At 45.4% G+C, this 25,776-nt stretch overlaps 1 protein-coding gene across 2 annotated transcripts in view; it reads left to right on the plus strand.

Annotated features, from left to right (window-relative positions):
- The window catches only part of Cntnap2 (contactin associated protein 2), a 2,060,022-nt gene that overhangs the window by 1,998,205 nt on the left and 36,041 nt on the right, over positions 1–25,776 (plus strand). Inside the window, exon 1 of one of the 2 annotated variants that reach the window (XM_085683655.2) lies at positions 3,704–3,884. The exons of the other annotated variant lie outside the window; for it this stretch is intronic. The gene's annotated coding sequence lies outside the window, so the exon portion shown is untranslated. Of the gene's footprint in view, positions 1–3,703; positions 3,885–25,776 lie in introns of those variants that run through there. 2 annotated transcript variants of the gene reach the window in all.

Raw genomic sequence — 25,776 nt, forward strand, 5'->3', positions numbered from 1 at the left:
GATGGGAAATCACCGTGTACTGAGTCTAATTCACCTCATCTTCGGCACTGAGCCAGGCTGTAGCTCAGCTGATGAAGTGCTTGCCTGGTGGGCATGAAACCCTAGGTGAGACAGACAGCACCCAGTGATTGCATGCCTGTAAACCCAGCGCTCGAGAGGGCAGGCAGGAAGGTCAAAAGTTCAAGGTTGGGGCTGGGGAGATGGCTCAGTGGTTAAGAGCATTGTCTGCTCTTCCAAAGGTCCTGAGTTCAATTCCCAGCAACCACATGGTGGCTCACAACCATCTGTAATGGGGTCTGGTGCCCTCTTCTGGCCTTCATGCACACACACACACACACACAGAATATTGTATACATAATACATAAATAAATATAAAAAAAGTTCAAGGTTATCCTCTAGTATATAGCAAATGGGAGGCCAGTGGGCTACATAAGCCACTGTCTCAAAAGAATGAGAGAGAGAGAGAGAGAGAGAGAGAGAGGGAGAGAGAGAGAGAGAGAAGAGGGAGGGAGAGAGAGAGAGAGAGAGAGAGAGAGAGAGAAGGGGGAGAAGAAAAACTAAGAGTCAGAAATATTAAACATATTCTACAGCAAGTATGAAGTCATTTAAATAAGCCTAGAGATGAGACAATCCAGGCACGCTGTCTGTTGTCCCCCTGTCTGGTGCCATCATCGAAGGCCATATTGTCACAGAAGCTGTATGCAAAACAGCTCCACTCATGTCCCCGAGGAACACTTAAACGTTATTGGTTTGACCATAAAATTTCACCATTCCGTTAGGAAATCAATTTTTCCTGTGTTTCCAAATATAAAATGCTTAGGTTTGCCATTAAAATTCTCCCAGTGACAAGAGAAACCCAAGAGGTTTGTTTACTTTTGTGCATTCTTGCTGAAATGGCTGCTGTGTTTGTCAGCTGTGACACTCTGGCTCAGTTGTTCCCCTGCTCTGAGCATCAGGCACGCCCCAGGAAGAAAGGGGACCACTCTCTCTCCCAGGGCTGGCTGTAGGGGCCAAATGAGGCAGCCCCTGTGTGAGCAGCTAGCTGGGTGCTACTCAGTCACCCATTCAAGAAAGGCTGACTGGTTGGACGTGGGACCCAGGCACCACGGACAGGAGAGATGCTGCAGAAAACACAGACGGCTCTTTGACATTTCCCCTCACTCTTCTCTAACACCAGAGCCTAGGAAATTCACCAAATCTGTTTAGGTTCTTGATGGACACTCTTCCTCTACTCTAATCCTCGACCTTCTGAAGGGTTTGCCTGGAGCCTCGGGGAAAGCCCTCTCCTCGTAAATCCAAGTGACCACTCACCTCTGGCCCTACAAAGCTTGTCTCTCCCGGGAAACTGGGTGTGGCCCTGGGTTAGGCAATCCCCAAACCCACATCTCCAGCTCTGGCCCTGGGAAACTGTAGAGAGGACCCAGGGGAAGGGAATCTCTGAGCCAACCCTGAATATCTTGGACCTTGAGGGAAACTCACATGAAGAGAGGCATGGCAGGCTGGAGCGATGGCTCGGTGGTTAAGAGCACATACTGTTCTAACAGAGGTCCTGAGTTCAGTTCCTTTGTACACACTCTGGGCAGTTCCTAGCTGTCTGTAACTCTAGCTCTGGAGAACCTGATATCCTCTTCTGAAGTCTTTGTTCACAGTGCACATACCTACACAGAGACAGTCAAGTCACTTCAAATACATCTTTGTTCAAAGACCTTTATAAGAGATGTTGGGGATCTGTTCCTTTCAGCTACCACATAGGGCACATCTGTTTGGTTTATTCTTCTCACATCAGCAATCGTCTCCCTGCCCTTCTTTGTCTGCTTCTTCATCTCTCTAAAGCTCAGCTACTGGTCCTTCTTATCACCTGCGCGGAAACCCCTCTCACCACTCTGGAAACTGAGGCAGACATGGGCTTAGTATATTGCCATGCAGTCTGCTAGACATTGGTCCTAGCACACATGTTCTCATGACTTTCCAGGCTCAGGCCTATGGGTTCCCTCTTGTGAACAAGCTGTAATCACATTGTCCACAAAACTTCCTAAGGTGATGGGTGAAGAGGGACAACTGGTTGGAGGGTCAAAAAAAAAAAAAAAAAAAACCCCAACACATGATTAATCTAATCTTTAATAAGGCTTTATCACAGCTTTTAAATTTATAAGCTTAAACATCACCTTTTGCGATACAACTCTATATTTTGAAAAATCTATATATCCAGGCAGCCACTACTGTGATCAATATGTAAAATAAATTCAGTCACCTCCTAAGTCTCCCTTACACCTTTGTAGCCAGCTCCTCTTGGTGCCCTGAGAGACACTGTCCCTGTAGGTTTGACTGCTTCCAAAGCGTTATACCCTGCATACCATACCTGGCCTGAGCGTTGTCTTTACAATGGCACGAGTTTCAGCAGCCATGAGAGCTCAGGCTGAGTTGCTTCTCATTCTGAGGGTTTCGAGCACTTGAATCTGATTTGAGCTGTATCACTGTGTGGCTCCTAAACCCGTCAGCCGCGCATGGAGGTGACTATAGGATTCCCATGGAGCCCACACTGTGTCCTGCCCTTCCTTTAAGGAAGACAGCTAAGCAAAGGTCTGCTGAATGAGTCTCCATAGCTAAAACGTCCTTCTTCTTGCCTACTTCCCTTTCTTTGAGAAGCAACAGCACATGGCAGAAAAAGACCTGACTTCTGGCTAGGAGACAGTTCAGGGGGTAAAGGCACTTGCTGCCAAGCCTAACGACCTGACCTCAAGATCTAGGATCCACATGGTGGAAGGAGGGAAAAGACTCTAGAGAGTTGTCCTTTGACCTCCATGCCACGGCCCCCGTACCACACACACACATATATGCATACATACACACATATGCATACATACACACATATGCACACCTACACACACACACACGTAATAGAAATTAAAACAAAGGTCAGGTGTGGTGGCACGCATCTTTAATCCCAGCAGTATAACAGTTGGGAAGCAGAGACAGGCAGATCTCTGTGATTTGCTGCCAGTCTGGTCTACATACAAAGTTCCAGGACAGCCGGAGCTACATAGTGAGACTCTGCCTCAAGATAAAATAAATAAAATTAAAAAACATTACCTGGATTTATAGGATACTGAAATATTCTGAGGCTTCCAGAAACTACGGAATGATCAAACCCTTCCTAAATGGGGAGGGAGGCAGAAACAGCCTTTCCATAGTCATTGGGTGGGTAGTAAACCCTGTTCTAAGAATGAGGGCACCCAGAGCTCACTCTAATCTCAAGAGCACCAAATATTGTAATTTCTTCCTTATTTCAGTGTCTGGATGTCCCCTGATTCAGAAACAAACCCCCGGTGCAGCTTCTGTGTTTTACTCCGAGTCAGCAGAGCCTCCCTTCCCTACTAACCCCACTGTAAGGTCACCTACAGGGAGATTAGACCACAAAAGTGACAACTGAACTGAGAACAGAGTTTCTCCCACAAAGCCCAGGTCCTCAAAGATCCCCTTGAAGTGTCAAAGCATGCGTGCAAGCAGGTGATCGGGCCACGCCCACTGCTGTGCTACATGTATCGCCAGTGTGTAGGAGCAGTAGGTATATCCAAAACAAACCAATTTTTACACAACTCCAGTCCATGTCTTAGGCTTCTCCTTGGCTCCTGTACCCTGGCTGCCGCTCTTCTGTCAGATCTGCTACCAATGATCCAGAAATCCACTCCGTGTTTTCTACCCTCCCTTCACCTGCCTTTCAGTAGCTGAGAGTTTGATCTCCCCAGTGGTGGGAGCAGCAGGCAGGAAATTCCAGCATCTGGCGACAAAGGACCGTATTAGGGGCGGCTGAAGCGTGACTGGCCAGTGGGAAATCCACCTGCATCACAAGGCAAGGGCACACCTGAGCAAGCTAAAAGGAGGAGGCAAGTATGGTCAACTGGTGGGCTCCTACTTGGAGACTTTGAGTCACTGTCTCTGTGTAATACATAGTGCTCTCCTGAAGTCCAGGCTGAGAGGACATCAGTGTGACAGGGATAGTGTGGCTGGGATTCAACCTCTCTGCAAAGCAATGCTTTTGGTGAAGAGATGTCTCTCTATCGCTTGGGTGTCTCAGCAAGGTCCATGTTCTCTGGGGAGCAGAAATGCTACCAGATAGTGCCATTTAGAACGCCTGGGTGCAGTAGCAGCACCAGTAGTTTATACGCCAAAGGAAAAGGAAACTGTGGTGGAGTACTGCTTCCTTCATTGCCAAGTGTGTGTGTGTGTGTGTGTGTGTGTGTGTGTGTGTGTGTGTGTAGAGGGTGAGCGGGTGAAAGCTGAGAGATACACAGCCTGAATTACTCGATGCCTTGGGATTTTGCTCATATTTGTTTAAAGCAAATGGCATTCTCTTTCATTTAGGACAAATTAGTTTGTTGTTGTAATAAAGGCGCTAATAATCACAATAGCCAGTTCTTTCTCTAAGCTTAGAAGCACGCCTATACACAGCAAACTGAAAAGTACCGCCAAGAAGGGAGCATGCTTTCACACTCGTGCAAAATACAGTGCCCTCTAAATAAAACCATAGAATTAGTATCTTAAAGAAATAGAAAGCATGTAGGTTCCTACAGTTGTTATCTTAGTTTAATTGGTTCTGTTTGTTTTGCCTCTTTCTGGGGGAGTAAACATGGCATCTGATTGCCTGCTTGGTTTTTATCCCCCCTTTCAAAACTTCGCCTACTGTTTGGTTATTCCTGCAGACGGCTTGAATCTGCACCCTCAGATTCGCAGAAAACTCTCAGGACTTGTCTCTCTCCCGGTGGTGACAGAAGCCCAACTGACAGCTGGTAGAACACTGAATTGATTTCCTGAATTGATTTCAGCATTTCCTTTGCATAATACCTCATCATTAGCACTTTAGAAGGTCCCAGCTTCCCTATTGGGGTGGATTGTCCCCTGTGTGCTATGCTTTACGTTACTGAAATCTAAAAGGAAGCTCTTCTTCTGAATGAGAACTAGGAAACCCAGAGCTCCTTTCCTTGTCCATGTTGAGGAGTCCCTGACAGGTGGTGTGACAGGGTGAACTTGTCTTGCCGGAGCAAGGGGACTGGAAGCGTGATGACTGCTTCTGTACACACAGCTAAACTCCCTGCAGAACCAGAGAGAAATACAATCCATCGTAAGGGGGAAGCCTGGTGTTCCTCTGGAGCCATCAAGTTCATGTCATAAAAGGGGACCCTACATACATGATTGTTTCCTCTGAATTAGCCGGCCAGGCTAGGCTGAACTCCCACGCACAGTTACTGCTGACAGTGAGGATCCCCTCACTCCTACCCAGAAGAAAGCATCAGGTGGACGCTCGGGGCAGGGAGGAGCACAGACAGAACTTGGGCAAAGCCACCCGTTCATTCCTCTGTTCTTTCTGATTCTGTCCTGGTAGCGTCCCTCTCCAGATGACACCTGCTCAATGAAATGAGCGTTCAAGTGGCAAGTTCACCACCTTAGCCCGCTCAGGTGGGGGTGCTTTCTTTGAAAGTCGGTATCTGAAGTGTGTGGCCAAGTCTCAGCCCAAGCAGTCTGTTTAAAAGCCTTCCGTGTAGAGCTGCTGGCTCTTATTTAAATCCCACAGCTACTGAAAATCAGTAAGAGAACTAATAATAGCAACCATTTCTCAAAGTGAGTTGTTGACCACTGACTTTCCTAAAGGTCCTGGCACTGTTGTCCCCATGAAGTCTCACTACATTTTAATATTTATCCAACGTTACCCGCATCCTAAAGATCAGGAAACTAAGTCACAGCACCTTCTAGGTAGAGAAGGGCAAATCTGATTCCTAGGACCTGGTCTCTTCATCATGCCCTGGCTTTTACATTCCCAAGACTTCCAGATTCATAAAACACGTGGCCTTGATGTTGTCTCACTAGGGAAAGAATGCGCCACAGCCACGCGGTATAAGGTGCATGGGATGTGAGAGAGCTCTCTGCACTGCCAGCGACTGCCCTTGTGTCCAGGACGGTCCTCTTGGGTGCAGTTCAGTTTCTAGGAGCTAGTGAGGAGTAACTGTAACAAGTAGCAGAGGACAAAAGGGGAGCGGGTACCTTGTTGCTGCAGAAAGGCAATCTCTTCCGTTCTGGGAGCTTTGACGTGACGCCCCATGGGACTCGGGGGATTGTGGGAATAATTGAGTCAATGCATGTGAAAGAGAACAGGGCTTTGTGTCTCAGTTTCTTCTCCTTGGCTGGGCCCGGATCAATGGGAAGAACACTTGCTTCATAATCATGAGGAGCTGGGTTTGGATCTCCAGAACCCATATAAAGCCTGATATGGTAGCATGTGTCTATAATCTAAGAGTCAGAGACAGAAGCATCTATGGAAGCCAGGCAATCTAGCGTACACAGAAGCACACAAGAGATCCTGTCTCAAGGAAGGTGGAAGTCAAGGACCAATACCTGAGATTGTCCTCTGACCTCCTCCACACATATGAAAGCATGAGCATGTTCATGTGAGCACACACACACACACACACACACACCGTACATACACTTACACACATAAAAATATAATGGGTTTTCTTCCTGTTGGAATCCACCAAGCTCCAGGCTGCATACATAGAAAGACATCAACCTCCAAGGAGAGGCTTTTCCAGTGGCCCCTAACACTGCTCTGGGCAGGTTCATCATGTCTCCACATCTGACCCCCACAATGCAAGCATGAAATGTTTATCCTTGATGAAAACCCTTGGACTCTTTTGATACTTTGAAAGTAGTGAAAATTGGCCTCCTGTTTCTTTCTGGATAATCCAAAGGATTAATTCGAAGAGGGACCAACCAGCCAAAGGTCAATGCATCTCCAGTTGTTTTTTTTTTTAAATCCTTGATATTTCCCTAGTCACAGAGGGCTGCCTGAGGGGCTAAGATGGAGATGCTTCCTTGAGACTTTAGCCCACTCATGCAAAACCAGCCTAGGCATCACAAAGAAAAACTCTTAAAAAATCTATACCTCAGAGTTCTTTCCATAGCTAATTCCAATGTGCGCTAACTCTTCTTTCTGCTAATTCGCGCTGTGTAAGCTTGGAGGACATGCTGGGCAATCCCCATTGTCATCCATTTCTCATTCTAAATCTTTATCTACCCGAACAACTATGGACAAGTGGCTCAATGATAGCATTCCTTATTACAAGTAATCATAGTCAAAATGTGTGTGTATGTGTGTGCATGCATGCATGCATGCATGCAGGTGCCCAGGGAGGCCAGAAGAGGGCCTTACATCATTTGGAGCAGGAATTAGGAGTGTTTGTGAACTTCCCAGCATAGGTCCTGGGATCAGAACTTGGTCCTCTAATGAAGCGATACGTACTCTTCACCACGGAGCCCTCATCTCCAGGTCATTAAGATGCATTTTTACTCTCCTGCTTCCATTTTCATCTTTCCCATTTGGAAGGGAAGACATTGAGCAAGGACTAAACAAAAGTCCATAAGACTTTCACTCCAGACCATAAGAGACACAAAAACTGTGGAGAGTACCGTATGGTGGTATTAGAGGAGAAAGAGGAGGTTTTTTTTTTTTTTAAAGGCATTTTTAGAAACAAAAACTATCTCAATTAAAATGATCATCTTGCACATCTCCGTGGAAATCTGTTCAGAGGACACTGGCCTTAGTTTCTTTACCAGGAAAAAAAAAATGCCTTGAACTAAGGAAAGTGCAAAGGAGAAGGTGGAGGCAGGAGAGTAACCAGGTTCTGCCTTCCACAAAAAAAAACTGCCGAGGCACAGAGCTGGTCCAGTCAACCCTTCTTGAGAACCTGCAGGGACTGATTCTGGCCGGGCTGTCCAGTGGTGGCCCTGAAGGTTTGGCTCTGTAATATGACTTTCCACCATTGAGTATCAATTTCCCAAGCATCTTCTCACCCAACTCTCTACCTGATAGCTACATGGAGTTCCCCATGTCCTACCCTACTCCATGATCTGTTTGTCCATCTCTGCCCAGGGGTCTTACAGTACCTAGACCAGCACCTTCCAACTCTGCATGACCTATGCACTCTCTGCTGGTGTCATGACATGTCTCTGGCTCTGACTTACTTCCGTTTCTGTCTGTGAATTTCACATATGTCCCAAATTCCTTATCCTCTGTGCAAGGATTGGACCATATTTATTTCTATCATTGCCTTGTCCCACCTCCCTTTCTTCTGTTTTCTTTGTTTCAAGTATTTCCAACTACATAGTAGTTGATCTGTAAGTCAGTAATTCCTTTACATAATAAGAAGAATCTCTTGCCCCGGATTTAGATAAATCCTAACCCAGAATGCTACAGGCATTTGTAATGAAATGAGTAGATAATCTTAGAGAAGCCTTACCAATCTGCAGAAGTGCTGAGAAGAGAGGAGATGAAATGCCACCTCTTAGAAATATTTTCTGGTGGGGCTCAGCAGTTAAGAACACTTGATCTTGCAGAGGACTTAGGTTCAATTCCCAGCACCCACGTGATGGTTTACACACTATCTATAACACCAGTTCCAGAGAATCCAATGCCCTGTTCTGGTCTCCATGGCACCAGGCATGCATGTGGTACACATACATGCAGGCAAAATTCACGTACATATAAAAACATTTTTTATTTTAAAACAGTACTTCTTTAATAGTACTCAGAAAGTATAAACTGCTAAGAGTCTGGATTCATTACTAAGTAAGGAATTCGAACTTTGGGACGAATCACGTGGTTTGTACGTTCCAAGGTGAGTACCTCAGAATCAGGTGATCCCAAGGTGAACTCTGTTTTTTAGGAGTAGATTCCAAGATGAGTGAGAAGAGAAGCCATGCCCCTGAACTCTCTGGTTCTCTACACCACACCCCTGGTGACTCTACACCACACCTAATCAGTCTAGAGTTGTAGCTTGTGTTCCAGAAGCAGCTCAAAATGGGCTGCAGACAATGTATGGTCAATTGATCAGAATCTAATTATATCCTGAGGGACAGGCACGGGACAAACATCACAAGCCCGGTCGCACAGGCTGGACATCCCGCTCCTTAACTTCAGCAGTGCAGCAGAAACGCCTTGCCCAACGTGTGTTTTCCACTCATTCAACGATGTTTCCTTCAATGCGCTGTGCGTGCTGGTTATTGTATTGGCTCTTAACCAACGTGAAGTCAATTATGAGTTAGTTGACGGTAAGAACAAGAGTCAAAATCTGCTTGAAACTCTCTTTGGCAGAGCGGGAAGTCAATTGATTATTACTGAGTCACACTGTCTCTAGGGGTCCATTGCCTCTCCCCTTCCTAATCACTCTGGCCTGCTACAAGAACTGTTCCCCGGCCCGCAGTCTGGAAGACAACCTGCCAGCTGCGTTCTCTTCCCTCGCGTTGCTTCATTTTTCTTTACTGTGCTTTTCCATCTGCAGAGATCTTGTTGGTGGAGATTTCACAGGGTGACCTATTGTCTGTCTCATCTCTGGGATACACTGTGAATAACCCAATAAGATAAGACATTTCACAGGGCTGGGTCCTTCACCCCTTGCTGGTCAATATGCTGATGAGTGACAATTGATGACCTTCCTGTTAATCAGATTTCCAGATGATGGAGAATCAGGAAGAACAAGGGACACGGTAAACAAGGGAATCCAGCTGTGCCATGGTAGCATATGTGAAAGCACTCTGGTAGCTTGGAAATTAGAATTAAATGTGAGCTATCGCCATTATTTTAAGTGACCTTAAGTCTGAGCCAGACCAGTTGAATATAAGCGCATACATTTACGTTCAAAATCAATTATACAAGTCGAAGAAGAAGGTCTGAGTACTGCCCACACAGGGTCAGAGTCAGAAGTCAGCAACCCCGAAGCTGCCAGGCTGAGCTGACAATGGGCATCCTTGGGTCATCATCAGTTAGAGGTACCACACTGTGAGATGGGCTGGACACTGCCAACCCAGAAGGACACGTGAGGGCAATACTAGAGAAGAGCAGTAGGAACTGAGGGGCAGCCTGAAGGCAAAGGGCCTTAGGAACCGAGGTGATGGTCTATAAGTGTGTCTGTAGGGGGTGCTTGTGAGTGTGTTGGGACCGGGTCGGTGGGGTCATTTAGCACTGGCAGGTCTTGGGATGAAGCAGATTTTAATAAGGATGCCGTGGATAAGGAGAGTGATTGGAGCCCAGAGTTAGGACTCAGTAATCCGGAGTTTTGGCAAGTCTCAAGCTCACAGTTAGTTACTAACAAGATTCAAAGACAGGTTGCGTGGCCATGGGGCCTGAGAAGGACGCGTTAGGGGAGGCTGAACCACCCACCCCAGTGGATCCAGCTCTACCAACACCGCTCTGCTCTGCAGATCAGTGCTTTCATTCCATTCAGATTGATCTCCTCTCTACTCCACCTGGCAGCTGACTGAACTAGGACTCAGCCTACTTAGCAGCCCTGGTTGAGGTCTGCTGGGCCTTTGGGTCTCTGGCTACTGTTCAGCCTGCCTCTGACTGGCCAGCATGTGACTGTTTGGCCCTCTGAAAGCTCTGGGCTCCATTACTGCTCTGCCCTGTGATTATAGCTGGATATGCAGCAAGGCTCACAAATACAACAGGACGTGAGCAGGCCCTGAGTTCTGAGTGTCCAATGGCCACATCCAATTTCAAAATTTTAAAGAGCAACTCAACGCTGCAACTTTGGTGTTGGAGATGCCTTCGTTCTCATTTCTACATGTCAGAATTTTAACTTTTTCAGAATACATGGAAATTCTTTTTTCTTCTTCTATGTAAAATGATTAAAAATACAAAAAGTTTGAGGTTACTAAGATGTGTAAGATTTGCAATTGAGTTAGACTTTTATAATGAAAGCCTGGCCCCCAGAAAATGATTCTCTACTTTCTTTTTCTTCTTTCTTATTATTACTATATTTTTGTTATTTAAAACAATTTTTGAATTTAAATCTGTTTTGATCACATTCTTCCCTTTCCCCAAATCCTTCTTATCCACCTCTTCCTACCTGCCCAACTTTCTCAAAAATCAAACCAAAAACCCCATACAACAACAACCCCCCCAAACCAAGAAAACAACATAAAACAACACCAAAACAGAAAAGAAAAAGAAAAAAAAGCACCAAATTATATAAATAAAAGTACATACACACACACATACACAAATACTGTGGGGTTCAATATGTGTTGGTTAACTACTCCTGAACATGAGGCCTGTCCTGGAGTGGTTGATATACCCAGGAGCAAAGATCCAGAGACCAGATAGAACCATTGATTTCTTGAAGGGAAGAAATCAAGCAGGGCTGCATGTGATAAGGGATGTGGAGAAAGTTAGGGACCGAAGCCAGGGAGGAGGCAGCAGGCAGGTGCTTAGAGACTTCATGGCTGTGCTAGAGTCAGTGTGAAATTCATAGTAAGTCCAATGGGAAGTTAGTGGAGGATCTTAAAAAACGATTTGGACTCCATGTAACCTAATAGTAGGGAGATCATGAGTAGGGGCAAGGAGCCAGAAAGGGGTGTGATATGAGAGTCCAGCAGAGAGAGTGTGGTTTGAGGCTAAAATTAGATCAGAGCTGCATTGTGGGTATATTAGAGATGGCAATTACAAGAGGCACAAGTTCTCCATTTATATGTTGAAACTGAGCCTCAAAGAGACGGAGGAACTTAGTGCTGACCTGCTATCCCAGTACTTGGAAAGTGGAGGCAGAAGATGATCCTCAGTTACAAAACAAGTTAGAGGCCAAACAAGTTGCATAAGACCCAGTCACAAAGTCTTTCCCTCTCAAAAAAGTAAAAAGAGAGATTAAGAAAGTTGGGTCTGTAGCTGCAAAACTGTCCACTGAGGGCTGGGATTTCAGCCCAATAGCATAATTCCAGGCCAACACTTCTCATTCTTACGTAACAGTGGGTGATTCGCACAAAAAGGATAAACGAGTTTTAAGTCTTCTGGTATGTATCTTAGCAATTCTTGAGACTGTACGTCAGAGTTGCTATGTGGCATCCGTTTAAGCGATCAGTTTGTGGTTCCCTGCAAACATCCTTGGGTTTGATCGGGTCAATATGCCGTCTCTGACACTGGGAGCTTGAAACCACTAAGTGCCCTTCAGCCAGGTTCCTTTCAAGGGCCGCCTTCTTTCCTGAACCAATATTTCCTGCTCGGAGCATGAATTATTAGGAGAGTAACAGGCCGCAGAAGAAGTCTGTCTCTAGCAAGGGCTGCCTTTGCAATAATACGCCCCTAGGGCTAACTTAATTGGAGTTTATTCACAAGCCGTTCTCCGTGAATAGCAAATGCTGTGAACTTGTAATCTGCCTTTCAGCTGAGTCAAGAGTCTCAGAAAAGTCTTCGCACCTCTGTCTCAGTGACTTTTATTGCCACTGTGAACAATTCCTGGCAGAAACAACTTAAAGGAAGAGAACCTTATTTGGCTCATGGTTTCAGAGATCTTGGTCCATCGTGGTGTCCTAACTGGGACAGGGAGGTGGGTGGTGGAGCAGCTCATATCACGGTAGACGGGAAGTTCAGAGAAAGGAATACAGAAAGTAGCCAGGATAGATAAAGCCCCCAAGACATGGCCCTAATGGCCTACTTCTCACTCCTAGATCCCAGCTCCTACCTTCAACTAGTGTCCAATAATAACTTATGTCTTCATCAAGGTATTAATCCATTGATTACTAATCAAAGCACTCATTATCTAATCATCTCTAGATAAACATCAAAGATACCCCCAGATGTGTGCTTCAGTAATCCACTGGGTGTCTCTTCTTAATCCAAGTTGATACACAACACTGACCGCCACACCTCTGAATTCAATGTGCCCAGCCCTTTTGTTTGTTGTTTTGTTTTGTCTTTTCAAGTTTTTTTGTCCTTTTCACTATGTCGCCCTGGTTGGTCGGGAGCTTATTATGTGGACTAGACTACTAAAGACCTTAACAACACTCATCAAAGAGTGGATTGCTCTGTGTGAATTCAGTCGGTCAGTGAAAGCCTTTTTTAGAACCTGGCACATAAGCAGGAAGCCAGAAAGATGTAAGATACATAGCCACAGCCGAGTGGTGTGGACACACGCCTTTAATCCCAGCACTCAGGAGGCAGAGGTAGGCGGATCTCTGTGAGTTCGAGGCCAGCCTGGTCTACAAGAGCTAGTTCCAGGATAGCTTGGGCTGTTTATACAGAGAAACCCTGTCTCAGGGCAGGGGAGGGGAAGATACATAACCACATGGTTTTTCTGGGGAAACACATCTGAGGTGTAGGAAACGAAAAGGCCAACCCCTCAGGAGAGAATATGCTGGTGTGCTCACTAGAATATTCCATTACTGGATAAAGAGAAAAGCCCACTGAGGCTAATCTAAGATACACCAGATTTCTTTCTCATTTAATAATCCATGTGGGAAGTTCCAGACTGAGTAGGAAAGCAGTAGAACTGCTAGCTAACATGTGATCTTTATCTACCTCATTGCCCAAGATGGTTTCAGTTCCCAGGTTCAGTTCCCAGCGCCCACATAGCCACTCACAAACATCTCACTCACAAACACTCACAAACATCCATAACTCCAGTTCCAGGGGATCCAATGCCTTCTTCTGACCATCACCAGGCATAGATGTGGTGCACATACATGCATACATACAGGCAGGCAAAACATTCATACACACTGAATAAATAAGCCTGCAAAACTATTGAAAATAATTGTCCGTGAGAAGGATGGATATTAGGGGACAGGGAGCGTGCCTGCCCTTCTTAGCGTGCAGAAGGGACAGCAAGCAGGTCAGCCACAGGAGAGGAAAGGGATAGCGGAAATCAAGTCAGGACAGCATGTGGGAAGCAGCCGCCTGGGGGCCGTGTAGAGCATGGAAAAGCATTTGAAAATGCGTGAAGTTTACTCCAAGAGTGGGCAGGTGCCACGGAAGGCTCTGAGCAGCATGTCTGGTGGGGCTTTTAAAAGAACACCTGCTGCTGTGAGAATGGGAGATGGTTTGGGGGACTGTTGTTCTTGACAACCTAGAAGGGCAAGGGACACTTAGAGGCAGCACCACTGTACGGCCACTACAGCTTTGTTCAGTGATGTCAAGAGATAGAGGAAATGTTGGTGCTTCTCCCAATCGCGGGCATAGTCTGCATGGATGGAAGGTCACCTCCCACAGAAAACAGACTTGAACTGCGCACTGTGAGTGTGCATCCAAGCCAGACCTGCTTTCACTCATGGAGACCCCAAGCTTCTTAGGGATCTAGAAAGCAGGTAGAGGCATCTGGAAAGCCTGAGGTGGGCTCAGCGTACCTGGATGTCAGAAATGGAGGGCAGAAAGTTCACCTGCTTGAGCCCCATTGTGCTGCAGGGACAAAAACTACACCTGGTACTTGAGGTGAGGGGTAAGTTCCTTGCCAAAGCTCACCCAGGGGCAACTGTGTTCTTGCCCTCATTTCCACAGACAGCACCCTTCTCCCTAAACACACATGGCCAGTCAGTGCTGTGGGCTTCTTTGCCAGCACCTCCCTTGGCACAAGGTCCTTTCTTTCCTTTTCTCCATTGCCTCTAATAAGTTGCCTGATCTTCTGAGCAGAAACTGTCCTGATTCCAAGAGTAAAATAGAGTGATTTCATTAGACTCACTTGCTGACGAGTTTCACTTTACAAAGATGTGAGCTGTGAAGGTGTGGCTAAAGAGGCTCAGGAGCCGTCCTCCGGCAGCTGTCTGGAGCCATTTTCATATACTTCAAGCAATGGGTGATTCCTCAGAGACCAATAAGCATGGTCTCTGAAGTGGTCTTGCTCAGAGAATGCTATGGGCAGGAGATGGTAATAAATGAACTAAGAGAAAGGGAGCCACTGAGGGTCTTAGTAGGGTTTCTATTGCTGTGAAGAGACAATATGACCACGGCAACTCCTGCAAAGGAAAACATGTCATTGGAGTGACTCACCTGCAGTTCAAAGGTTTAGTCCATTATCATCATGGCAGAAGGCAAGGCAGCATGCCCACAGCCGTGTTGCTGGGGAAGGAGCTGAGAGTTCTCACATCTTGACTCGCAAGCAACAGGAAGGAATCTGGCTGGCTGAGCATAGCTTGGACGAAAAGGAGACCTCAAAGTCTGCCTCCACAGTGACACACTTCCTCCAATGAGGGCACACACCTATTGTAACAAAGCCACACCTCCTAATAGTGCCATCCTGTGAGCTTATGGGGGGGGGCGGTCACATTCAAACTACCACACCGCAAATCTTGTGGGACACAAAAGGTTTCCTTTTACATAGGCACAAGTTCTTACTTGGCCGTGCAGAAGTATCAGTTCAAACCCCACCCCTACCCCCAAGCCCAGAAGTTGAGTATGCATACTGTCTCCATGCCCCTAAAATATTTGCTTTTGTCTCTGAAGAGATCCTCAAGAAGCAGAAGCTAGCTCTACTGTGGCAACGACTCTCTGGTCTTTTTAGATTGTAAGCCAGGCTTACAATCTAAAAATGTCCTTACCCGATTATGGGAGTTAAAAAATCTCATAAGCATTTGCACTGGGGTAAAGGTTCAAACTGTCTTCATTGTCATACGCATGCTCCAACATGCCCCATAGATATCGGGACACAAACAAAAAGTAAACCTGTACAAACTTCTCATGTAAATGTCCTATAGTTTGCCTATGACGGCCATATACCACTGTAGCTGTCTTTCAGTGACCATCAAGATGGACATCTAAATTGGGATGCTTTGAATACAAATTATTTTCCAGCAAAAATTTCAAAAGTATGCCAGGACCCCACGCTTATACATTTAATATTTGTTGGCTTGTTTGCGCCAATGATTTCTGCCTGGCTGCAGTCAGGATCAGAAGCTGCCTATATGCGCTTCAGGGGCCCTGGTTCCAGGCTCCCCTGCAGATGTCTGCCCCATACTGATACAGAAGCCGGAATGTCATCACTGATCAAACAGAACAGCAGAACCTCAACCCCGACTGCACAAAGGAGGCCCTGCCTGAAGGACACTCGGCAGCCAGTTCTTGCGATGCGCTCACTGGTGGGAAGGTGGAAGGTTAGCAGCTGCTCTCTTCCCAGCCTTATTGCTCCTGACAGCTCCAGGTTTAGAGATCACGAATAAAGTAAAGCTGCCTCTGTATCCGTTAGTCACCAGCTATTCGCTGAGGGCAGCTTTTGCCCAGGCCCTCTCAGCATTGACATCTCTGAGAGATCTCATGGAAGCATCAGGTCACTGGATTTGTTTGCCAAGTTCACCTGATGTCTGTGGTTCAATACAATCCCATGGCAGTATTCTTGGTTTTCTGGGAAAAAGGGGGTGTTGCCAGTCATGCCTCCATTTGCTTCCAGTTAGGCATGGACTTTAAGCCTAAAAGATACAGTCTGCAAGGGGCCAGAACATGGTTCCCATGGGTAGGTCTAGCAGTCATAGTCAGAGTCTATAAATTTCTTTGGCATTTCTTTGAGTCTGGAATCAACATTAATGCATCTGAAATCATATAAATTTTTTCCTCCAGGAAAATTGTGCATTCATTAACAACAACAGTGTTAAACTGCTCAGTTAAGGCCCCAGAACCACACCATCATCACCTGCGTAATCACAGCCACTGCAGTACACACTGACATCTTCAGTAGCTTTGGAGACCTGGGTCCTCTGGACCTGGAGATGGGTATCAGGGACTTTGGCTCTGCCATCTCTAAGTTGTGTGACAGTGTCCCTCACAGAACTCAGCTTTGGTATCTTCGTGCTTAACTTGACAACGTGGCTGCTGGCTCCATCAGCATTATATTTTGAAAGGAGGGTCATGCGTACATGTGGCAACTTTTAGTGTCCTCCCCCATCCCCACCCCCACCCTGGTTAAAACATGCCATCGATTTCTTTCTGCTTGCGCTTTTTCCATTTCTCTCAGTCCCTGACCTTTCCAGTCACTCCCATAAAATGTGAGCCCAGAGGCCTGGAAGTTAAGTGCACCTTATAAAATTGCCATGTGCCTTTCAGATTGCCAACCTTTCCTCAGCTCATGAACTTGCTGACAGGCATGGCCGCCGAGCATGTCATCATCAAAACAAGTGACAGACGTGGAAATACTTGGCTCTGTTCAGGTCATCTGGCCAGGGACTGGCTCCTGAGAGCTGGTGCCCATTGGCTGACTTCCAGCTTAACCCAGATCCTCAGGGTAAACAGGGAAGCCATAAAGCCCCCCTGAGAAAGCGCCTGTGTCAATTGTCTGTTAAACAAACTGTGTCTTTTATTATATTAATTTTCCTGATCTTGGGCTGTCCTGACATTTATCAACATCCCCTTTAATTTGTCAGGCCCTAGACAAATAAAGCCAGGTTTTATATGTTCATTTATAAAGTTCCACGGAGTCGCTAGCTTTCCTTCCACGCCCCGTATTAGGCTCAGTCAGACCGCTCCCCCAGGATGGCAGTAATAGTCAGTCTCCTAGTTTGTCCGTCCACTTTCTGTATATAACCTGTCTCATTTACCAGTGCTCAGCGGCTCTAACTTACAAACGCCCCTGGCTTTTCCCTCTGCTTGAAAATTCTCTACTTTCAACCACAGTTTGCAATTTTGAGAGATGGCTTAAGTGTTTGCCCAGTCCAGTGCAAACTTTCTAGAAACATGAAGTTCTTCTGCCCAGTACTTGTCCCAAGATCTCACCCATCTTTACCCAGGGTTATCCTCAATTTATGGCAACTTAGAGTGCCTAGAACCAGAACACAGCCATCGCTTGTTGATTCCCCACCTCCCCACACTTCTCAGCCATGGTTTTTATCTTGTTATGCCTGGGTTAATGTTTATCTCAACTACCGAATTCCCGTGGGTGGTTGGAGTTACCTGTTTGTGGTTCACAGTACCAGCCACGCATAAGGTCTTTTATCTATTTGATAGTATTAATAGCAAAGGCTCCTGATTTCAGTGCAGTGTTTGTACACATAACAGCCATGAGTAAATATGCACATGAAATTCAAACTCTACAATTCATGTGCTTATATGTACAAGCAGAAAATTCACAAGCAGAAAGAGGTGTGTGTGTGTGTGTGTGTGTGTGTGTGTTATAAAAACCCATCCCCCTTCACTCATTAACTGTAGGGCCAGGTTCTAGACATCACCTCTACAGTATGGCCGTTGTAAGAAACTATGCTGGCCTTCTTTGAGAAGCGTTCGGTCCAGACAGAAGCCTCTAATTACATTCATATAAGGAGCCGTGTTAAACTCCTGGCTGCTCCCGAGAGACTGGAAGGAAGCATGCATCTCAGGCTGAGGACAGTCGGGATAGAATGTGAAGGCTGAAGGCCTGGCTCTTGGGATCAGGGCTCCCTGACCTGCTTCTCCTCCCTGCAGGAGCATCATGGAGGAGATTGTGTCTGTGCTATGTTGTCCATGCTGGACAGAGGCAGCACTTGTGACGTCCCCCTGGGCTCCATGCTTAACATTCTGCACATAAAGCTGCCCTCCTCCCCATGGCAAACCCACTAGTTTTGGCATGTTTGTTGTCATGCTATAACCAGGAATGTCTTACAACAGAGCAGTTAGAGGCAGAGTGATAGAACAGCGAGGAAATTTAGCGTCTACAGGTGTGTTTCCTAGGGAAAACAACGAGACGCACCTGCCTCACAGGGAAACTGCAAGACCAGAGGAAATTCCTATAAATTGCTTAGCACAGAGCCCTTTCACCAAAGCCAAAATTTGCGTGAGGTGATGGTGTATCTCTTTGTCGCTTGGTTCTTCTTTCCTAGAAAGAAAGAATTCAGTGGACACACACAGTTTTAGTGGAAGCTGCTGTTTTCTGTTTCTTTGCTTTAGCAAAGCAAATACTGCAAAGAGAGATTGGAGTAGGCTGTCCCAAAGGAACAGAGGCAGCCTGGTGGGTTCTAATGTTGTGGACGCTAGAGTCATCTTACAAGTATTTATGAGGTGGGTGACATATTATAATAAAACCTGGGTCTTCTTACAACAGGGATACCAGATCTTGCAATGCCAATGAGCAGAGGCAGGAACTGAATCACTGAGTTACACTTTATTCAGAGATCCAGCAGTGGAGAAGGCAGAAGGTTAAGACCCTCAAACTCCCTCCCAGCATATGTCCAGCCATCAGACTATAGAAGAAGAAAGGTGGGAAGGAACAAAGTCATTCTGGAACTCCGTTGCCATCTGTTCAGGTGTCAGCCACTGAGACTTGTGAAGTCTGTGCCCTTCTTGTCATCCCTCACACTGTCCCCCCATCTACGACTGTCTGGGCTTGAATATTTCTTTGAACACTGAGTCTACTTTGTTTCTGTTGGCATCAACCTTGTACCCCTCCAGGAGCATCTGGGCTAGCAGAGGTTTTAGCTCATAACAAACCAGCGAGTGTGTACGTGCATGTGTACATGTGTGTGCTGCGTGTATGTGCTTCTGTGCATGCGTGCGCACATGTCATGGTGCACCCATGGTCAGAGGACAATTTTCAAGAGTTAGTTCTCTGTGGGTTCCCAGAACAGAACTCTGGTCATGAGGCTTGCCCAGGAAACACTTAGGACAAAACTCTGAGCTATTTTGCTGGACCAGGCCCTTTTTTATAAAAAATACAAGCCCCAGACCTACTTTCCAATTGTCTTCATAAGGAAATAATATTCTCAGTCAAACCCTAAGCCATCAAGAAAAGCTATGAAATACATACAGCAGGGCCAGCATACCCATTAAAGAAGTGCAGTGCCTAGAGCCCACCATGCTTTTAGGGCCCCTCGAAAAAAGGTATTAATTTATTTTAACAGCAAAAGAAAAACTGAACTTCTGGGTTGAATGAATCATTTTAAACATATGATATCATAGTCATCTTTATACTAACAACTATACCTATATTTCTTTTTTTCATAAATGAAGAAACCTTGAAAAGCAGATACACATGTAGGGCCTGTGAAAGTATACATACATGCCCAGATATTGGGTCTCGTTTGCTTAAGAAAGGGTCTCAGATAGCCAGATACTCTTCCAGAATATGAAAATGTGTTCATGCCAAAAGAACTAAAACTCAGTTATAGGGGCAGGGATATCTACACCAGGTAGACTCCTCTCCCAGGGCACCTGGAGTTTAGAAGAGAGGCTAAGGCAATTGCCCCTACAACACTCTACCCTCTGATCTGCTGGGAAACAAAGCACACAGCAGGACACGGGGTGGGGGTGGGGCAGCGCAGATTGAGGCCCAGTGCTGAGAAATTGCATTGCCTGCAAGGTGCTGCAGCCACTGTAATTTGCACCTTCCTAAGTGGAGACAGAAGAGCTGTCAACATGCACAGACAGCTAGGAGAGTGGAGATAATGACAGGACCGGAGAAAGGGCTCTGCTGGGGAAATAAGCAGTCAGCCAGCTCCGTGGGAGCTGGAAATGAAGACCTCCAAGGAGCAATCCGAGAAAGAGTAAAGTGGAAACCCGTAGACCCTAAACCACCCCTGGAAGAGACTCCATTTAGGTAAATTAGAGAGGGCTGCAGGTTTGCTGTCGGGCTCAGATTAGCTTTATTCTTTGTCTCTGTACTTGGGGCTAGCTCCCCAAGGCATCATTAGCAAACCGCTGGGGGCGGGGGCACTACAGACCCTTGGTTATTCTACATTATTTGGAAGCTCAGGTTATGGCGGCAACTACAGCTGAGTTAGATAACAAATATTAAACGCAAGCGAAGTGGGGAATGTGGCACAATTGGTAGCATGCGTGCCTAGCATGGATAAAAGCCTGAACTGAGTGCCTCTCACTGTATAAAATCGGCCACGGGGACACAGGCCTGAGACCTCAGCACTGGGGAGGAGCTAGTGGAAGGGTCAGAAGTTCAAGGTCATCCTTTGCTCTGTAGCAAGCTAGAGGCCAGCCTGGGCTACCTGAGACCTTGCCTCAAAAATAGATAGCTTGTCAGTTAAGAGTACTTGCTGCTCTTCCAGAGGACTGACATTTGGTTCCCAGCACCCACCTTAGGTGGCTCACAATCACCTGTAACTCCAGCTCCAGGGATTCCAAGACCTTCTTCTGACCTCCATAGACAACCACATACATGTGCATGCACACAAACTCATAAACACTCACCTTACCCTTACATTCACAGACAAACATACACACACACACATCAATGATAAAGATAAATTTAAATTCAATAAATAAAAATAAATGAATATAAAATTTTGATAGCCTACAGTTTCAACTAAAGTTGGTGAAAAGCCAGTGTGTGGAAGCGACTGTCTCTGAAGGGGAAGATGTAATCAAAATGGTTGACTTCGTACCCACCCAACACACTGCATCTCACATTTCATATAGATCCCCTTAGAAGTCTCCATTCCAGTCAGAACCAGAAAGAATAGGACATCCATGTCCAGGGCTCTCCTGGTACCCTAGATGGCCTAATCTCACATTTACTCTCTGGGCTCCTATTCCAGTGGCTGTCCATAGATTAAGGATAACTTCCCAGATCAAGTCTAAAGCCTGAATCTTCCCACAGTCATTCTAAAATTTGATTGCAGAAATCATGTGTTTCCTATGGGCTATATAACTTTTTCTTAGCAAATGTTTATTTACTCCAGGAAGGACAGTAACAACAGACCAAAGATTTCATCCAAGTCTAGCTTTGTGAACCAGTAAAACACGGGGATTACTCACAAGAGCATAGGTCCTTCAAATGCAGCTACATTATCAGAAATCCATTCTAGTGTGAGATACAGCTCATGAACACTATATCCCTGGTATTGTCTGCACAACTTGCAGTCAACACCTCCAGGAGAATCTCCTGCTCCAATAATTGTTCACCACACTTATAACCATAGAGGGGGTCTTGTGACTCTTGAAACTTCCCGAGCTTCCTGAGCCTTGTATGTTTCCTGAGCTTCCTGAGCCTTGTGTGTTTCCTATACTTTCTGAGTCTTTTGTTTCTTGAGCTTCCTGAGACTTGAATGTTTCCTGAGCTCCTGAGCCTTTGGAGTTTCCCTCCTCATTATAGGTGGAAATAGTTTTCATTCAGGGGAAACATCTACATGAGCCTTCTCTTCTCCAAGCTAAGTGTCTACGGGTCTTTCTACTTTCTTCATCTGCTTAAATCTAAGGACAAGCCAGCACACACACCCTAGGTAATTATTGTAGTTATAACCAATGATCCCTTATCCTGAACTAAAATAAACACTCCTATGGACTTAATCTAGCCAATCTATGGGAGAACCTTAGACTTTGCTTTACAAATTAGAATCTAGAACCCATTCTCTCTCTCTCACTCTTTTTCTTTTTGAATCAGCCAAATCTTACTCTTATCTCCCAAACTACTTATAATTAATTGAAATACAATACCCTTCTCTTGGGGAGGAAGAAGTTTGTATACTATTATCAGGTGTAGCATATATTTTGGTGATGGCACAGTAAATGATATGTTATTTCCAAGGATAAAAATTAGGTATTCATTTCCTCTAAGCTTTATCTAGTTAGATATAATCCATCATTTCAGCCTTCCAATGTTCTTTTGATACACACTCTTTTTATTTCCTGTATAGCCACCTTTCTACTAAATAGCATGTGATATACTGGCCAATGAGCTGCTGATATCCGTCTTAGTTGGGGTTACTATTGCTGTGATGAAACACCATGACCAAAGTAACTTGAAGGGGGAAAGGTTTATTTGGCTCACACTTCCATATCATCAGATTCCTTTGTTAGGACAGGAACTCAAACAGGGCAGGAACCTAGAGGCAGGAGCTGATGCAGAGGCCATAGAGAGGTGTTGCTTACTGGCTTGTTCCTTGTGGCTTGTTCAGCCTGCTTTCTCATAGAACCACCAGTTCAGAGATGGCAACACCCTCAATGGGCTGGGTCCTCCCTCCTCAACCACAAATTAAGAAAATATTCTACAGGCTTGCCTACAGCCCAGTCTTATGGGGGTATTTTTTCAATTGAGGCTCTTTCCTCTTTGATGACTCTAACCAGTGTCAAGTTGACATAAAATTAGCCAGCACAACATTTTTTCCAAACTAATTAAATACTAGTTTAGGATTTATATCACTAAAATTTCCCATTGGAGTTGGTTCTCCTCCATCAAACAAATTCTACCCACTGTTCTTCTTCTAATACACATACCTTTGAAATACTACTTATACTTTTGCAAGTTCACAGATATTTATCTTGACCACAAAAAGTGTCATTAGAGACATGACAGAATTCTTTGCTGAAATGTAAGTCCTCCATCAGTACCCCGTAACTTAATAGACTCTTATCCCAGTCTGAAAATGAGCAAGTGGATTTAGAGTCAGAGAAAGTTGTAATGTGGGGAGAACCACGCCTTTGTGTCCCCAAAGGCCTATTAGTCTGTCTGTTGGCCCTACTCCTCGATGGCATCCAAGGTAGTTGGTATTGTAATGTTTGTGCTTTTGTGGTGAGCCACTGGGTTTCAAACTCAGTCCTAAGTGCTTAAACTTTGTCTTCAGAGCATAAGTCAATAGTCCAAGATCTGAATTCCTTCTTGTGTTAAGTGCGTATGAAGGAAATGAAGGGGGATGGCACGGTACACTTTCTGGAAACAACCCCTTTCCTCGTCATGTCATGTGTGCCTGACAGATCTCATTTCCTGGGGAAAGCATTGCTTTCACTTCCAACCTCAGCTTCATTTCCTAACGCTCTCATGTCTGTACTTTCATACAATCTTAGTCCTCAAAAGATTGTTCTTCCCTCCGCTTGAAAAAGAGAAGTTTGGGCACCTCCTAGAGCACAGATTCCAAAAGAGTGAGAGCAAAGGAAGCAAGCTGCTCTTTGTTTTACTGCGTCACTCAATTTGACATTATCTGCAAATAGGAAGGCTTGTTAGTTTCTCGTAGTCTAAGCCATGCTGCTGTAACAAATGTCTGAGGCCAGCACCCTCCTGTACTCCTTGGCTCCAAATGACCCTGCTCCTGGGATGTTCAAGTGACCCTCTGCTAGTTCTAGAAAGAATATGCCTCAGGACCTTGGATAGATAAAGGGGGAAAAACTAGAAAATCAAACTCACTGTCCTTATATGTCAGCTACAGTCAACTATGGTTTTCCAAAACCTAAAACAATAAAGGGAACATTTTCGCAGAAATAAGGCTTGTACAGAAAAAGAAAGGGTTTTCTCCCTACATTTCAGCTTGATGTGTATATGTCAGCTTGTGTATAGGGTTCCATTTCCTGTGCTAATAACAAAATGCAAAGGCAAGAATGAACTAAAGCACCTGAGAGAAAGAACCAGGTGTGTGCAGTCCTAACATATTTAGGACCTGAAGCTTACATTGACTAAGATTCTAAGAGGTACAGTAAACCCACGTTTTTCAAGGAGTAATAGGATGCTGCACTGATGGCTGACTGATAGGTATCTTAGAGTCTCTGGAAGGTGGCTTTCTTTCTGCAGAACCTGATATGGAACAGGACACTAGAATCTTCTAGGTTTGCTAGTTTATTCTTTACAATTTTGAAATAACCAGGAAAATGTAGAAAATCCATCTTTCTGATTTGTGGCCTTCATGATACCAAATGTCTAGTGTCCAGAAACATGTAAGGAGTCATACTTCCTCTGAGCCACAATGATTTTTATGTTGAGTAGTTACAACTATATTATAAGATTAATCATAAGCCTTTTATATTATATTCAGACTAGATTTTAGGGATAGAAATGACAATTCCAATTTATTTAATGTCCCTGAAGCTCAGGAACCATGATAAATGGATACAAATAAAAATGCTATCCTTAACATTTTTGCAAACTAGTAAAGGTGGCTAACATTTTCACACAAAGGCATTTCTTTTTACTGTTGCCTTTGGAAACCAAAGACACTGAATCTTGTTTCATTAATCCTCAGACAAAGAGCCACAAGTTAACATGGGGCAGGAACACAGAGCCCACTTCTCCAGCATTCTGCCTCTTTGTCATGCAGCGAGCACATGTTACAGGTCAAGAGCTGTTTCAATCACACCTGCATATTTTAGACTCCCCTCCCTTTGGAAGAGAGCAAAGCATCTAGTACTGGCAATGAGATTTCATTAGCGTCTCTCTTGAGGGATTAATAAAATGTCATGGCACATAATGGCGCACATCAATTATGTATGTGGATTTAATTCTGGTCATGCATCTTTGGGAAGCCAGCGGGCCCCTAAGACAGCGATGAAAAGATGCAGCCTGTCAGCACAGAGGCCCTGACACAACCTAGCAGCCGGCTTTGCCCTGCCCTGCCTACTGCTTATCATCTGATTGCATTAGTACTGGAGGAGGAGTCTTGTTGGATTTTATTTGCTCTTTGGGGTTAATGTTCTTGGCTCCAGGGAATGGGGGAGGGGAGTTGGTTGTCCCTTCCACTGACCCAGCCAAGATCCTGTCCACACTTCTGCAGACAAATGAGGCTAGAATGGGAAAACTGTGTCCCACCTAATGAACCCATCTGCATCTCCTCTCTCCGTGGACCAGATGCTGGACCAGATGCAGAGCCCTGACGTTAGCATCGGGTCTTGGAATGGGCTGGCTGAGCACACCCTTACTGTGACTGGAAATGGAATAAGGGGGACAGCTCTCCAATCCCATTTCAGTATGAGAAACCTCCCCCGAGCAACGATCTCAAACCTTCATCCCACTTAGTCCACTATGTACCACAAACCCAGAGCCTTGTGCCAGAGGCCGTGGAGTGTGTAGATAGCAGTGGATACGCAACACTAATCCACGGGTGTTGATATCAATGCAGCACAATTTGTAAAAGATAAGACCATCTTTGATGAGATAGACCACTGAGTACTAATGATACCACTGTAAATAATAGACACTCATCTGTTGCATCTAAATACATTGCCTCCCCCTCCTTTTTTAAGGCCATGTTACCCCTCTCCGTAACTTACAAAGCCAGCAAGCCTTAGATGGTATCTAATTCCTCAGTACTTGATCCCCACACAACCAAACCAATGCTCAATGACTGAGTATT

Source organism: Myodes glareolus, chromosome 25, assembly GCF_982192425.1.
Source record: "Myodes glareolus chromosome 25, mMyoGla1.1, whole genome shotgun sequence".
Lineage (NCBI taxonomy): Eukaryota > Metazoa > Chordata > Mammalia > Rodentia > Cricetidae > Myodes > Myodes glareolus.